We start from the raw sequence: 6,000 nt of genomic DNA, 5'->3' as shown, positions 1-6,000 counted from the left end.
ATATTACTGACATTTTGTTGGCCATTTTTGGCGAGAAAAATCTTAATCCTCATATGGTTAAGGGGGATCGGGAGACCGGTCGGTCGTATGTTGGTGAGTTTGTTTTTCTTGTACTTTTTGCTTAGTGTTTTACTTTCCTGCTGCTCACACATTTTGCCTTTTGCTTGTAGTTTCCATGGCTGGTGAAAAGACTACTATGGCTGAGTTGATGAACCTCACCCAAGATGGTGATGAGGGTGATGAGGACTCCTCGGCTACCTCTTCGGCGAGTCAGGATCAGGAGGTCACCAGCGAGGCTAGTGGCCAGGTTGCTGGGGATGATCGGGTGGAGGCAGCTGAGGTCCCTCCTGAGAACGCCCCGAGGAACCCAAGTGTGGAGGAGGAGGTTCCTTTCGGAGAGGAGGACTTGGGGTCTGGTGATGACGACCTGCAGGTCGTTGGCAACCCGAAGAAGAGGAAGCGGGACTCGGGGAAGGCCCTCTGTGTTATGGAAAAGAACTTTGATGCTGGGGTTTTATCGAGTCCTAATTACTTCCTGGTATTGAAGAGTTCTTCTGGGATGCCGACCTTGCGGGTTAGGTGAGGTGGATCTATCGTAGTCTCCTCCTTGCTACCGTTATCGCCAAGAAGGTGGAACCTGTCTTGGGAAACATGCATGCCATGGAGGGGAAGCTTTGGAACTCCCAAAAGGATCTAACCGATTCAAGATCTCGGGAGGAGTCTCTGAAGAAAAAGTTATCTGAGCAGGAGGAGAAGGCTAAGGAAGATGCCAAGGAAATCAATAGGTTGGTGGAGCGAGACCTCGCCTTGATGAAAGATTTGCATGCCTCCCATGGTGGGACTGCCGCTGCTAAAAAGAAAATTAAGGATTTGGAGGAGAAACTGAAGCTGGTGGAGAGCTCGGCAACGGCTGCTCGTTAGGAGGCAGCCGTCCTGAAGAAGAAATATAAAGAGATTGCCAAGGGGCCCGGGAGGCCGTGAAGCTGACCGAGGAGGGGATTAAGCTTCAGGTGGCTGTGCTAGTTCCTGATCTCGACCTTCCTCAGGTGGACGCTTTCAAGACAGTGGAGGACGAGAAGATTGTTGACATCCTCAAGCCTTGAGATGGATTCCTCTCTTTAGCTTTTATATTCCTTACCTTTGTAATTTTTTGCTTTTTCTCTTTGGGCCTGTTTAAGGTGCCTTTGGTTGTAACGAATACTTTGATGTTTTATTTTGATTAAGCCATTTTATGGTTATTTTTGCTTGCTCGGGCCGTCGTGTCTTTTGCATACTTTGTCGCTTTCGCTTATTCGGGTCGTCGTGGCCTTTTTTATGATTGGTTTACCGTTTTTATAGTATTTACCATTTATGTCGCTTGTTGCTTTTTAAGTTCTCTTTTGGGTCCCTTTGGTTCCTGGGGTGATAAGTCCCAGGTTTCTGTCAGGTCGACCAGTCGTCATTTTGTCGTTTTGTCGCATTGGCATAAATCTTGCAAAAGACAAAGTTATTGTATATGCATATGTAGGATTTAAAATAAAGAAGTGATGTAATATATAATCAAGTGAAAGAAAAGGAAAATAAAAAGGGAATGCAAAAGAAATTAAAGTGGAGGGAATGAGGTTGTCAGATCATGTGGTTGCTCCTTCTTATGAGTAGAACCTGTTTAGGTTTGCCATGTTCCATGTTTTCGGTACCTCGCTTCCATCTAACCTCTCCAGCTTGTAGGCGCCCTTGCTGAGGACTTCTCTTATCTTGTAAGGACCTTCCCAGTTCGCGGCCAATTTGCCTTCTCCTGGGGTTGGCGGGCCTATGTCGTTGCATCGTAAGACCAAGTCGCCTTCTCCGAGACTTCTTTTTAGCATTTTGCCATTGTACCTTAGGGCTATCTTTTGCTTGATTGTTGTCTCTGTTAGATGTGCCATTTATCTTGTTTCCTCAATCAGATCTTTTTCGACTGACTCGTTTCATCCTCCGATGAGTAAACTGGACTCGGCTCCCCAACTTCGACTGGGATGACTGCATCGACCCAGTATGTGAGTCGGAAGGGGATTTTGCTGGTAGATGATTGGGGGGAGGTTCTGTAAGACCATAAGACTGAGGCTAACTTGTCTGCCCATGAGCCCTTCTTTCCTTCAAGTCACTATTTTAGCCCTTTTAAGATGACTTTGTTAGCTGCCTCTACCTGGCCGTTGGTTTGGGGGTGTTCGACTGAAGAGAACTTTTGCTTGATTCCTAGTCCTGATAGGAATTCTTTAAACTTTTGTCGGTGAACTGTGTCCCATTATCCGATATGACGGTTTCTGGGATTCCAAACCTGGTGACCACTTGCCTCCACATGAATTTTTGGCAATTCGCTGAAGATATGCTAGCTAGTGGTTCCGCTTCCACCCACTTGGTGTAGTAGTCTATGGCTACTATCAAGTATTTTACTTGTCCAAGCCCAGGTGGGAATGGCCCTAAGAGGCCGACTTCCCATTGGGAAAAAGGTTGGGGTGCCATGATCAAACTAAGTTCCTCAGGTGGGGCTTTCTGGAAGTTGGTGTTTTCTTGGCATTTTTTGCACTTTCTGATGAATTCCTGGGCGTTCAACATTATTGTGGGCCAGTAATATCCTGCTTGGATGATCTTCCTTGCCAACGACCTTCCTTCAATATGGTGACCACAACACCCCTCATGGACTTCGCTTAAGACGTAGTCCGTCTGGTCGGGGCGTAGGCATTTGAGCAGGGATTGGTGGAGCCCTCGCTTGTACAATTGCCCTTGTATGATCACATATTTGGGGGCTTCTCTCCTGGTGGTTTGTGCTTCCTTCTCGTCTTCGGGTGTTTCGCCGTGCTTCAGGTATTGGAAGATAGGGTCTATCCATGAGGGGGGCTTGGAGTCTGGATTGCGCATAAGATGATTGCTGGTTTGGTTGCCAGCCCTTGGATTAGAGACCTGTTCCCCGTCCCAGGCTTGATGCTTGCTAGTTTGGAGAGGAGGTCTGCTCGGGCATTCCTTTTCCTAGGAACATGTTGGATTGCGACCTCCTCATAGCTTTTGCATAACTCTTTTACCTTTTCTAGATATTTTTGTAGTAGTGTGTCCCTAGCCTGGTAGCTGCCATTTATCTGGGATGTGACGATCTGGGAGTCACTACTAACTTCTATCCTTGATGCTCCGACTTCTTTAGCTAGGGTTAGCCCTCCTATCAGTGCCTCGTACTCTGCCTGGTTGTTGGAGACTGGAAAATCGAACCTGATCGACTGTTCGTAAGCTACCCCTGTCGAGTTCTCGAGAATGATCCTGGCCCCTCCGAATATTTGGTTGGATGCTCCGTCAACGTGGAGTTTCCACTGTGTGTTTGGTATGTCGAGTGTCTCTCCTGTGACATCTACCAGGAAATCTGTCATTGCTTGGGCTTTGATTGCCTGCCTGGGCTCGTATTGCAAGTCATATTGGGACAGCTCTACTGCCCATGCCATCATTCTCCTTGCGAGGTCGGGTTTTTAGAGGACTTGCCAAATGGCCTGGTCGGTTCTTAGGATGATCACATTCCCTTGGAAGTATTTTTGAGCCTTCTCGACGAGGTTAGCAGGGCATAAGCCAATTTTTCCAGCTTGGTGTATTTCAACTCCGCCCCTTGGAGTACTTTGCTGATGAAGTATATTGGGCGTTGAGTCTTATCTTCTTCTTGGACAAGAACTGTCGCTATGGCCTGTGTGGTCACCGCCAGGTATAGGTACAAAGGTTCTCCCTCTCTGGGTTTGCTGAGCAAGGGTGGTTCTGAGAGTATCTTTTTGAAATGGCTGAACACTTCTTCGTATGCCAGGGTCTACTCGAAGGCGATTCCTTTCTTCATTAGGTTGAAGAATGGGAGGGCCTTTTCTGCTGAGGCTCCGAAAAACCGGGATAGAGCTGTGAGCTTCCCGGTGAGTCGTTGTACATCTTTGACGCACCCTGGGCTTCTCATTTTGAGGATGGCTTTGCACTTGTATGGGTTAGCTTCGATGCCCCTTTGAGTCAGCATGAAGCCTAGGAACTTTCCGGCCTCCATGGCAAACACGCACTTGAGTGGATTGAGCCTCATCTTGAATTTTCTTAGCGCTTTGAAGACAGTTTGGAGGTCGTCTATAAGGCTGCTTCATTTTGCTGTTTTTACTAAGATGTCATCGACGTAAACTTCTACTGTCTTACCAATGAGGTCATGGAAGACTTTGTTCATTAGTCTTTGGTAGGTGGACCCTGCATTCTTCAATCCAAATGGCATTACCTTGTAGCAATAAGTGCTTCCTGGTTTTATGAACGCCGTCTTTTCCTCATCAGGTCGGTGCAACGGGATCTGATTATAGCCGGAGTATGCATCCATGAAGCTGAGGAAATGATATCCTGCCACCGAGTCTACCAAGGTGTCAATGTTGGGGAAGGGGAATGTTGGGGAGGGGAAAAGAGTCTTTAGGACATGCTTTGTTCAGGTCAGAATAGTCGACACACATTCTCCATCTTCCACTAGCTTTTTTTACTAGGACGACGTTGGATAGCCATGTCGAGTATTCGAGCTCTTTGATGAACTCAGCTTCATGTAGCCTGACTGTTTGTTTGGCGACCTCATTGCCTCTTTCTTGGGACATCTTTCTTCGCCACTGCGCTACTGGCTTTGCGTCTGGTTTGACGGCTAGTCGGTGAGACATGACTTCGGGATCCAAGCCCGGCATGTCTGATGGCGTCCATGCGAAGAGGTCACCGTTTGCCCTTACGACCTCCATGAGGGGGCCCTTGAGTTCATGGGGCAGATTTTTGTTTACGAAGGTGAAATGCTCTACCGTCTTCCGTCTTCCCTATCTGGAACTTCTCCATGACTCCTTTTGGTTCTGGTCTCGGCTTGTCTTCTATCCTTACATCCATGTCTACCAAGAACATGCCGGCTGCCTTCTTAGACTCTTTCCTTAGTGAGAGACTGGCGTTGTCACAGGCGACCGCCACTTCTAAGTCTCCCCTAATGGAGCCAATAGCTCCTTTGTCTGTCACGAACTTCATTATTAGGAATTTAGTACATATCACGGCTGAAAATTCGTTGATGGTGTTTCTTCCTAGAATGATGTTGTAGGCCGTGGAGTCTCTGAGGACTACGAAGTCTGCCATAACCGACCTCCTAGTGTCACCGGCTCCAAGGCAGATTGGGAGAGAAATCGTCCCATTGGCCTTTATATAGTTGTCGCCTAGCGCCATGACCCCGTGTTGGTGACTCTTGAGGTCGGGCTCCCAGAGTCCCATGGCGTCGAACACGTTCCTGAATAGGATGTTGGAGTCAGCTCCAGTATCGATAAGGATATGCCTGACCAACCCGATCCCAACTATTGCCGTGACTACCATGGGGGTTCTCAGGGAGATCGTGAAACCACTGATTTTCTGGGCCGAAGGATATAATGGGAGGTCTTCCACTTAAGGCGGTGGGACCTCCTGTCGAGATAGAAAGGATCCGGGTATCCTTATTTACTGCTAACTTGGATTTGGGGGGGCATCGCGTCCGACCACAACGTTAACCACAAAAGTTGAGGGTTGTCGGTGTTCCCTGTGGGCTCTTATCTAGCCTTGACAGTCCGGCTACGATCTTCTTCTGAGCACTCCCGTTCCCGTCTCCTTGGTTCTCGAATAAGTTGGGAGAACTCACTCAATTTTCCTCCCCGGATGGCCTGCTCTAAAGCATCTTTGAGGTAGAAACAGTCTTGGGTCTTGTGACCGAAACCCTTGTGATAATCACGGTAGAGGCTTTTGTTGCCTCCCGTTCTTTCTTTCAATGGTCTGGGTCTGGATAGGATTCCCTTGTCTGCAATTTGCTGGTAGACTTCCACTATGGGCGCCGTGAGTGGTGTGTAGTTTGTGAACCTCGCTACTCATGGTGGTTGCTTGGGTTGTTTAGCTAGGGTGCCGTCCCTGGGAGCTTTTTTGTATCTGTCGACCTGGGGGGCATGTCGAGCTGAGGGGTTTGGGAGCTGCCGTTTATTGGCTGCTATAGCTTGACTCACCTCCTCATCATTG

The sequence above is a fragment of the Arachis duranensis genome, chromosome 3, assembly GCF_000817695.3.
Source record: "Arachis duranensis cultivar V14167 chromosome 3, aradu.V14167.gnm2.J7QH, whole genome shotgun sequence".
Lineage (NCBI taxonomy): Eukaryota > Viridiplantae > Streptophyta > Magnoliopsida > Fabales > Fabaceae > Arachis > Arachis duranensis.
The sequence above is the reverse complement of the archived record's forward strand: the minus strand, read 5'-3'. Positions refer to the sequence as shown.